Source organism: Hesperophylax consimilis, chromosome 21 (genome assembly GCF_061612785.1).
Source record: "Hesperophylax consimilis isolate HC1 chromosome 21, BYU_Hcon_1.0, whole genome shotgun sequence".
Classification (NCBI taxonomy): domain Eukaryota; kingdom Metazoa; phylum Arthropoda; class Insecta; order Trichoptera; family Limnephilidae; genus Hesperophylax; species Hesperophylax consimilis.
In genome coordinates, this window is record NC_142856.1 from 554,385 (window position 1) to 565,876 (window position 11,492).

The window sequence follows — 11,492 nt, forward strand, 5'->3', positions numbered from 1 at the left end:
CCATTGATATCCCTGCAGACTGTAGGCTGAGTTCTATCTTTCTAGTTCTATTTTATGCTTTTCCAATTTTTTTGATCTATAAATAACAGTATATACATCTTTCTTGATTCCTGATTTAATGGTGATGGCTAAAATCCAACAATGTTTTTCATGGTGGTGATTTGATATCACCAGAGATGTGCAAAATGGGTATCCAAAACCATTTGAAATGCAAAATGGAAATGGGTCAAAATTTTTCCATTTGAAAATGCAAAATGCAAAATGGTTTTTAGAAAAGCATTTCAAATGCAAAATGCAAAATACCTATTTTCAAAATGCATTGAAAATGCAAAATGGTTTCTCAAGTCAAACAATAAAATAATTATAGAATTTTTAAACATTTTTGTCATTTAATAATGGATATCAATGTAGAGCAAACATATTACATGATGGTAAATAGAAAAACACCACGACTACAGATTATGAAACCACAAAAAATTTGCGCGGGACTAATGTTGCCAACGTAAAAACATAGAAACTGCTATCCAACATTTAATATTACAACGTCATGGCCCCATGTTCAGTATTTTTTGTAATGGTATCACTCAATTGCCAGGGCTCCTACCAGGGAGCAACTTGACAAATGTAAATTATCTCTCATAGCGAGGTTGAGGACCGACTGATATTTGGGGCTTATGAAAAAAAGATGAGTGGAGATAGTAGGAAGAATGTTGCAAAAAAGCATTTAAAATGGAAAATGCATTGAGAAAAGCATTTAAAATGCAAAATAGTTTTTAGAAAAGCATTTAAAATGCAAAATGGAAAATACCCATTTTGCATTTTGCATTTCCATTTGAAATGGATTTATTTGAAATAAAGCACATCTCTGGATATCACTCCATATGGAACTTTATTACTTAAGAGAATCATCACTCCTCCTGTATGTCTGCTATGCGAGTCACAACGGATGGTATTATAATGATAAATTTTATTTCACTATCTTCAGTCACATGTGTTTCACTCATCATAAGCATAAATGGAAGAAATGCTTGGAAGAAATTTAAAAAATTTAAAAGTAACGAAGTGGAGTGGATTTAGTGACATTGCATTGCAGAAATCGATTTCGAAGTAAATAGTCATCATAGTCTTAAAGTCATCATAATCTTGGCTTCCTTTGTAGAACCCTAACTGATTTTAAGTCATTGGATTGCATGAAAACACTCTACATTTCACTAGTTAGAAGCCAAGTGGAATATAATTCACCTATTTGGTCTCCTTTCTATAAAGTACACTCTAACAAATTAGAACGGGTTCAACACAAATTTCTTAGGTACTTAAATTTCAAGCTTAAAATTCCAATAGAAAACATTAATTATGTAAATTTGATGAATGGACTTAATTTAATTACGCTGTCTGACAGAAGAACCATTTCAGACCTAATTTTATTATACAGAGTCATGAACAACCTTATTGACAGCCCTGCCATCGTTGCTGCTATTAAACTCTATGTACCGACAAGAAATACTAGACAAAATACAACATTCTTTTGCGACACATATAAAACCAACTATCAGTCAAACTCACTTACCAATAGGATGCATGATTTGGGCAACAAGTTTGGTGGTATTATAGATATATTCCATGATTCCCTTTATAATCTTAAATTCAAATTAAACCAACACTTTGTGGAATCATACAAATTATTGTAATAGATTTAACGATTAGATATGTTATTGTAATGTTTTATATTATATTTTGTTCTTTGTTATTGTTAAATATTATGTTGTTTAAAATGTTTCTTTACGCCATATTCTTCAAAAACTACTTGTATATTTTTTTAAAATTCTTCACTTTTATAACTCTTAGTATAAATTCTAACTCGATAACTTATGTAAAACTTATTTATAATCTATGTAAAAGCCCCTATGGGCGTATAACAACAACAATAGTGATAATATTGTTTCCATCGATTTACCCACTATGAGTTATACCTGCAACCAATGTAACAAGGCAGGCTACTGAATTTCCAAATGACACTTTTCTAGTATTAAACCCTAGATAGTCAAAATGTTCAATAAAGTTCACTATGAGGTAGTTAATGATGCTCTCAGAAGCAGTGATTAGTCATCTGTCGTTAATGCACAGGACGTAGATGCTGCGGTACATCATTTTTATGGTATTATTGATGCCCTGATAGATGATCTGGTTCCAAAGAAAGTAACCAAATCAACCAAATTCCCAACATTGTATTCAGTGGCTTGAATTAATATAACAAAAGAAAAAATATAGTTTTTCGTGCCTTTAAACGGTACAAGAATCCTCTAGATTACCAATCTTTCTCAATACTTCGCAAAAGACAAAATAAAATTTCTAGTCATACTCATAACGCTTACATTGCTCGATTGGAATCATATATACAAAATAATGTTTAAAAAATATGGAATTATGTTAAGACGCAAAGAAAATCTCCCACTATACCAGAACATATGACCTATCATTCGACGATGGACAGCAAAGAAGTTACAGACTTGTTCGCTGATTACTTCTCAACGGTCTTTTAGAAATGAATTTCCAACACTCAATGTTAATAATAAGGAAGATCTTATGAACAACACATTAATATCCTCAATCAAAATAAATGAAGAAATCACCTTGAAATACCTTTCAAGCATAGATTTAAAAAAAAGACCAGGAATTGATAGGCTACCCGGAGTTTTTATACGCATCTGTAGTAAGTATATCTGTCTTCCGGTTTGCGCCATCTATAAAAAATCACTGACAGAAGGAACGTTTCCCCTCAAGTGGAAATCAGCCGTTATCACACCCATCTATAAAACCGGTGATAAGCATGACGTTAAAATCCAATTTCCCAACTTCCTATTTTAAGCAAAGTTCTAGATGTTTAAATTATAATTATTTATCTTTTAATTTTAATTATGGTGACGGAGGAATACGCGCGGGAAAAATTAGATTGATTTCAATATATTTATTCGATATTAATTATCAAGATGATTCAATTAATATTTAATTGCTATACTACTGCCATCTGTTGTCAAGATGAGCATAACTTTTAAAATACCAATTCTTTTTTTGGTTTGAATATTGGTTATTTGCAATCGTTCTTGGAAGTTATACTGTCATCTTGGGTGAAGATTAAGTACAGTTATAATTTTTCTTTTAGAGAAATTCTAAATTCATGCTATCTGTCATTGTCATCATGACGTTTCATTATTATGGGGTTTTGACCTTGTTATATATTGTTTACATTTGTAAAAGTACAACTTCTGTCATAATTAATTACAACTTAGTTTTGCTAAGTCCTTTAAACATGTTTTCAATTTGAATATCAAGTAATCATTTAGTAAACAGAACATAGTTTCTTTTGCTTTTAATGTGTGTACATCCTTAAAAAAAAAAAAAAGGGCCTGTTATTTTTTTTTCTTCTTGTTAAATTCGAGTTTCTATCGACGGTGACCAGCTTGGTTAGGTTTAGGCATCTGACATCATCAAGAAAATTTCCTCTGTTCTCACTGGATCTACGTCATGCTGTTTCACTGAAGACTACTGGAACACTCAACTATCGTCTTCACATACTGGATTTCCTTCATGCTGCGTTCAACTGAAGTCAATTGGATTGCATTCTTTCTTCTTCATCTTAATGCTGTTTCAATGAAGACGCTGTTTCACTGGAACACTCAATTATCGTCTTCACATACTGGACTTCCTGCATGCTGCTTTCTACTGAAGTCAATTGGATTGCTTCATCCTTCTTCTTATTCATGCTGAAGTCAACGGATACTTACAACATTCCTCTGCATATGTTGGATCCTCTCGATGCTGTCTTCCTCTGGTTGCAACGGTTCTATACTGAGATGGACTTCGGGGCTTACATCTACATCTTTAAGCCTGGGTTGCTTCATCTTGCGGACTGCGAAATATTCATGCCTGCTTTTCAGAAGCCTCTTGCTACCTATCATCACTCCACTTCTAGTTATTGCTGTTGGAGATGTTTCAAGACTGTTTGACATGAGGTGTCAGGAGAACCTCGGACATATGAGGCATAAGTCTTTTGGCTCAGGGGGCATTGTAGCAGTTTACTTTTGCCATTCTACAAATTATCAATCTTCATTCAAGACCTCTATGTAGTCTTTGGGACGAGTGCTCTATGGGCCTTTCTAGAAGGTAGCTCGAAACTTAATTGCCGAAAGCCAGTACCAATCAGGCAGCCAAGCGGAGCGGACGTGACAATAGATGGATACGACCAACCGCTCTAGTCGACAGATTTCCAGGTGACGCGATGGTGGACTCAGCTAGATAATTATATTCGCTGGTCATCAGGTGCTTGATAAATTTACAATACTTTCTTGTTGTATGGTTGTATGGCGCCTTATACCGGTGATACAGGTCAAATATTTAATGTCTCTACACAATGTCACACTCATAACTTTTTGCTACCAATATAAATTCCATCCGTGCGATCAATACTTTGTATTGCCGCTCACCCCTGAGTTTAATCTAATTTTGTTGTAAGAGAGATCTCTAGCTCTATGCGATATTGAATTAAATGTAATATTGAACTTTTTTTCTCTTTTATTTCATTATCGTAGCAATCCCGATGTTGGTTATACATACATGTTACAACTGCCCAAAAATCGGTTGAGATTGTACATGTGGTTTTGAATGACGCAGGCGATATTATTATTATCTAATAAAACCTGTTACAAATGATTAATAATAATTAATTAATAATAATTAATTGTTAAAAATTGTCTTTGATCAATTATACTCAGCTATTTCCACGATCATTACACCGAATCAGCACGAATTCATGATAGGTCGGTCTACGACATCCAACCTGGCCCTTTTCATTAACTTCTTGCATAGCAAGATGGATGACAAAGAGCAGGTTGATATTATGTATACAGACTTCTCTAAGGATTTCGATCGCGTTATACACTCAATTCTTTTGAAAAAGCTCGTCCTACTTGGTATACACGGTGACCTGGGGGCTTACTCGCTAAATTTCGATTTCACAAACGAAAACGTTTCTGTTTGGCCAAATTTATCACATCGGACTTAAAATAGTACTCTGTAACGACATGGATAAAGTCTGGTTTATTTTAGCGTCGGCGGCGTCGGATACGTTTGCATCTCACATAACTCTATACAGAAATGCCAAAATTGTCTATTGGCATCAGTGTTGCCAAACGTACGAGGTTCCTCGTACAAATACGAGATTTGTGGCCTTCCGTACGAGGTACGAGGAGACTATCAACCTCGTACAATTATGTACGAGATTTTGATAATACCTATGGCTATACGTATTATCAAAATCCCCCCCCCCAAAAGCCCCCCCCCCCCCGAAGCGGGTTTTGTTTGCCAAGATCTTGTTAAAAGGTGCCTGTAAACGATCAAATTTGTTTGTCAAATTTTGCGTTTGCTCTTCACGTGTTTGATGAACAAGGCCGCAGACGTTCAAACCAAATTTTGTCAAATATCAGTTTATTTATTTACAGCTTTCGCCGGAGATTGTCTGTTGACATTTGTTGAATCCAGTCTGAAGTGAGGTAAATAGTGTAGTATTTTGTTTTTCTTGATAATGACGGATACGGATCAAACTTTCCGTCAATCAGAATTTCTGACAAACACCATCAAACACGTAGTTTGTTTGACAGACACATCAAACAAGGCCGCAGACGTTCAAATAATTTGACAAACACGTAAATTTGACAAACAAATTTGATCGTTTACAGGCACCTTTGTTCAATGCGAAATGTAGGGAAATTCTAGGGAAATTTCGCCTCGAAATCTGGGGAAATAATTATTTTGGGCATACCATCTCTGGTACGAGGTTTGAAAGTCAAAGTACGAGATTTTTAGCTGCATCCGTACGAGGGAATTTTTTTTACGGTTGGCAACCCTGATTGGCATATTTATTAGCGCGCTGAATTTTGACGTTTCCGCTGAATTCATAATATTACCCATTGACGCATTTTGAACAATTGATTAATTTATCACTAAATAAGGAAAAATGACCGTAAGTTGTACAATTATTTATAATTTTCATGTTTATTCTGTATTTTTTTACGTTGGTAAATGTATTTCGTAAGGTATCGTAACCTTTCCAAGAAGTAAAGGACTTTATAACCTCAAATTCGCTTTGAATGAACAGTGTTTTATACGTACAAATGACATTTATTTGTAGATTTCTTTTCACCTAATGACGCTACTCATTATGTTATTATATTATATTCACTAGGTAGTGTGTATTTTTGCCTTTGTCAGTTTTTATTAGTCACCTCATTTGCGTGATGTTCATTTACTTATTTTACATTGTTAGTTATGTAATACATGATAATTCTCCTACAGACTATTAAACAAGGGGCATCGAGTGTGCAGCTGGAATTGTTGGTGGCGTGGCTCACAGAGAGGCCTGCCATGGCTTCCGGTAGGTTCCAGGGCTTGGATCAGAAGAAAGGCCTCGCACAACGTTTCAAAACGACTATGTAAGTACTTACACTGAAATATCTTGGGGTGTATAGGAATTATGCTATGAAAAAGAGTAAGAATCGTATGTAACAAATATATTTATAAAAAAATAACATAAATATTTTCACTTTCAGTCAAAAATAGAATGGATGAATTCCTTCAGATCGAGCGGGAGAAGGTACAGATCAAGCGGAAGAGGCTACTGGTCGAGCAGGAGAAGATTGAACATCTCAAACAAATGAAAGAGATGATGGCTCTGATACTCTCAGAGGTGATCAAACGGAAGTGTAAGATATGATTTATTGTATATTAGACATTATAATGGCAATATACTCGTACATATATTAATATTGTCATTTAAAAACAGATGAGACAAAAATTACAACATTCTGAGTCAGATTTCTCAATAATACACCTTATAATCTATTGTAGCAGTAATTAAACATAGTAGCGAAAGCAGGTACGGGATTTTTAAAGCAAGATAGCGCCATCTTCTATAACGTCTTGTGCTTCATTATACCCCAGTAATGGCAGTGAAGATAGTGAATGCATGCGCTGTTTTTCACAATATTGCCATCAAAACTCAAATGCCAGAACCAGAGGATGTTATTATTGAAGATGATTTTAGAGAGCTGGTCAGAGATATTTAATTGTGGCGATTAAGAGTCTCAACAAGCTCACATTGAGTTAGCCGACCTTGCCTGAGGTTATTGTCGTGTGGATCGTTAATATCAAACACTTCTCTACAATCATTTTCAATAATAACATCCTCTGGTTCTGGCATTTGAGCTTCAATGGCAATATTGTGAAGAACAGCGCATGCATTCGTTATCTTCACTGCCATTACTGGGGTATAATGAAGCACACAATGTTTTAGAAGACAGCGCCATCTTGCTTTTAAAATCCCAAAACAGCGTTCTATACAATTTCTAACCCTGCATTGCAATTTCGTGTAATGCTCTTCTGGTGATGCCGGTATCGCATTTAAGATTGGGGTCATCATGTATGGCCTAAGCGGAAATGCTGAATCTCCTGAAATATTATAATATTTGATATACACATTTAAACAAATACATTAAAAATAGCCCACTTTATTAAAAACATGAATGAAATTTACCTAAAAGCCAGAAAGCTTCTCGATTATTTGCTTCTTCCAAGTGTGGTTTTATTGCCATCATTTCCCATACATGTGCATCATGTGATGCACCCCCATACCTCGCACATATAGCTATTATTTTTAGGTTTGAGTTGCATATCTACAGGTGAAAAATAGCATGATATATTTTATATGATAGGTGTATCAGCTAGTTTGTCCATATTTAAAAAATATATATATTTATTTACCATGAGAGCATTCATCGAATGGAAACCTTTTCGGTTGAAATATGCCTCTTCGTGGACTTTGGGTTTTATTATTGCTATATGGGTTCCGTCTATGCATCCAATTATACCCGGAAATTGATATTTCTCATAAAATCTGAAACATATATAGAGTTTTATGATTAAAATCGATATAGATACTGAACTATCAATACAGTTTTTATAATTTAGTTGTTTTTATGGTTTCAGGACAAGCTGAGAGCTGTGCTTGCAGCACTACTATGTATTGGAGACGCGACAATGCGACGCCTTATTGAAATATGACTAATTAACAGCCGATTCTGGCACATGTACCATCACTTTTTACCATTTAGTACCCACTGTAGAAAAGGTACTTTTATAACTCTTACTTATTTCCTATCAACCATTTCTAGTTGTACCAACTTATCTCTATAAGTTGTATGATCTACTTTTTTGATCTTGCATCTAAAAAAGTATGTTTCTGATTTTGTTTTATGTATTTAAATCAAAACCAAATTTTTTTCTGAAGTCATAAGATTTGTACTTAAATACTTCCCTACTTCATTGTAAACCATAAATTTAGTGTAACATTTTGTTTTATTTCAAATGACAAATTACACAATTTTTCCAAAGTAACGTCACTATTCATATTGAGTTATATTAAATGTTCAATATACCGTAGATGATATGAATAGAGTGTAGATACGTTACTGAGACAAACGTGCTTTGACTAAGTGGCAATACTTTAGCGGGCCGTTCACATAACTATTTCATTTGTGCACACATTCTTTGAATGGCTTTACTTTTCATAAGCGGTGCAACATTTTAGTTGGATTAGTATCAATATAATGATTCGTTTAGTTGGATTAGTATGTAATAATATACACATGTACTTACTGTATCATGCATTTGTTATTGCTACTACTTGTTTATCTAAATATGTTTTTACCATTTCTCATTTACTGTACGTGTTCTAAATGCATAATCTTTTCTGTAATACATTGGTAACTGTATGGAGGCTGTAAAAAGATGAATATCTGTTGTTTTCTTATAAATCTACAAATATAAAATATTACACCACATATGTAATTTAGTTGTTTTTTGTATTTCTTATTGTTCCTTCCTTCAACCTCGATACAGACAACATGTTATAAAATTAATATTACTTTAATCGCTAAGACGGACCGTTCTTTGCTTAAATTTCAAAAACAAACTGTTTCATCATGAAATTCAAGCGAAAGAAAGATAGAGCATGTGCTAAATGGGTTAGAACCAAAAGGTACCAAGTCAGTGGCGATATTGGTTTCCATTCAAATTTACATGGATGGCATTTTTATAGTTCTGCTATTCTATGACGATAATGATATATTAATTATTTAAATTGGCCTTAGACTACGCTTGTATACCAATATAATATCCATGTTGATGCATTCATTCCTCATTAGTGGAGACGTTATAGTCTGTCATCTGAATATGCCACAATCCTCGGGTAAATAAGATAAGTAACAATAAAATACAATAGATCAAAATAAACCCTTATTTGACGGAATTCCTTTCTTGTTGTGTTCCTGGGAATTTGATGTGCCGGTGCATTATTCTGTTTAATGCAGACACAATCTCATTCAAGTGTCGGCTCACTGTTTGTTGTGACAGGCTCGAGTGAAAATCATTGTGACCCTGTCGCAAGAAATGAGAGTGTCGTTAGAACCTTAAAAATAAATAATGTATTATGAGTACGGCAAATACACGGCAATAGAAGATAAGATAGGCAGTAAGAAACAATACAAACTGTATAAATGAAAGAGTACCTAGGTACTGGTAATGGACTAAAGAGAATTATTTTTAATTTCTAATTGTAATTTCCACCGGAAAGTGCTGTTGGGGATTTGCAGATATTGTAAGAAAAAATGATTAATTAAATAATGTTGTATTCACCTTAAGTTCCAAGGGCACTCCGGTTGTTCGCCTACGTACAGGGAGTATCGGCCTCAGTTCCTCACACAGGGTTTTGAAAATGTCCTGCGACAGCCGATAATTCGAAATGAATAATGTTGCAGGTATATTCAATGGATTCGAGAGATCCCTCAACTCACGTCTTCGGACTCTCTCTTCCCGGAGGTCTTCCGCGAGCAAAGCTCTATTTACAAATAGCAGGCGGAGATAACCTCCCATTGTGGCTAATGTAGGTACACAAAAAAACATAAATTATTAATAAGATTGAAACAGCCATGTACCTATTGGGCATATAAGATAAAATATTCAGCTAACTACAAAAAACAACTATTTACATCTATGGTATATATGGTAAAAGATGCATTAAAATTCTATTTTATTCAACATCAAAATTTTCCTTATAAAACTATCCCTTTGCAGCGTTGGACGTTTGCGAAAGTTTCCTTCCAATCTAAATTACGCACAAATTACTTAAATAACCCAAATTAAGAACCTAATAATCTAATTTGTTTACGTAAATAGTTTTTTCTTGTAGTAATTGTTGAAACGAAGTGTAATTTCCATAATCTGTGCCTAAAAGTGCATCGGTTAGGTATATATTTATCAATTCGGTTGAGGTATTGTTTAATTCGAAATAAAACAAATTACTTGCCTTTTAAAACTAGTAAATTCGATTTTATTAACTTCGAAAAATATGTCGTTGGGCGATATAAAGCTCTAAACGGTCCCAAACCAGAGGTAGTTCGACCTATTTTGATAAACCCGACATTCAAGCCTTTGGAGCTATAATGTTTCTAGCTTTCGGAGATAGAGGGTACCAAAGTTAACAAGAACTGTCAAAATACAAGGAGCGACGGCAGACGTCGGTCTAAAGCGAAACGTTGAGCTGTCACTTTGAGTTGTCGATTAAATTCGGGTTTACGACTTGCTAAAGAGTACCAAAATCAGTGAAAACGGGTTTGTCAGTAGTAAACCCGCGGTACGGACGCTTGTGAGAGATACAGAGTCAGCCCCCTGTTTAGATGGATCAAATCTTACATTAGTAACCGTAATCAAGTAATCTTAATCAACGGTGTCTTCTCAAAAGACACCGTTGATTAAGATTACTGTAAAGTAGGGATTGTTCGATTGAACACACGTCTTGTCGCACCGCCGTTAATTTAAAAGTTATAACGTTAGTTTTTTTTCACCCGACAACGTAACAATGAGTGATACCATCCTCCAAGAACTAAGGAGTATTATTCTCGAGCAAAATAAGACTATTAACGAATTGTCGACCCGGGTAAAGTGCGTTGAAACGATGTTGGATCAACAAATGACAAACAATAACAACAATTTAGGCCTACCTACGTCCATTCCAACGGCCACGGCTCGCCGTGAGGCCGATGTCACCGACCTCACACCGCACCCCGCGCTACGGAAACTGCTGCCAAGGAACGACCGCTTACTAGAACGGCCACCAAAGCAAAAGACAACGCATCGAATCATTCCGAAAATGCCTCTTTCAGCGGTATGACCTCGAAGACAAGTGAGGTGGAATCAAACACTCCAGCTTCAGAGGCCCAATCGGAAGACATTCCATCAAACAAAGAACAATGGATGAACGTCAAACGCAAAACCAGGCAACGGACAACTAAGAACCTGGTCGTCGGCTACTCCGATAAGTCTTCGAATGTCAAATTATTTCCATGGATAAAGAATATCATTGTATCTAGGATTCTAAAGGACAC

The 11,492-nt window shown here is 35.0% G+C and overlaps 2 long non-coding RNA genes across 3 annotated transcripts; one reads left to right on the forward strand and one right to left on the reverse strand.

The window, feature by feature from the left end:
• The first annotated feature begins 5,910 nt into the window (after positions 1–5,910).
• LOC149413460 (uncharacterized) lies at positions 5,911–6,742 on the forward strand. Its single transcript, XR_016304179.1, has 3 exons — positions 5,911–6,016; positions 6,349–6,485; positions 6,603–6,742. It is a non-coding gene; the product is annotated as an uncharacterized LOC149413460 (long non-coding RNA).
• LOC149413461 (uncharacterized) lies at positions 6,557–10,819 on the reverse strand. 2 transcript variants are annotated; one of them, XR_016304178.1, is made up of 5 exons: positions 9,745–10,819; positions 9,344–9,517; positions 7,813–7,945; positions 7,586–7,724; positions 7,145–7,500 (listed from the first exon to the last, which is right to left on the reverse strand). It is a non-coding gene; the product is annotated as an uncharacterized LOC149413461 (long non-coding RNA). The 2 variants fall into 2 exon arrangements; XR_016304177.1 differs by having other exon boundaries at positions 6,557–7,500; positions 7,813–9,517.
• Between the last annotated feature and the right edge of the window lie 673 nt (positions 10,820–11,492).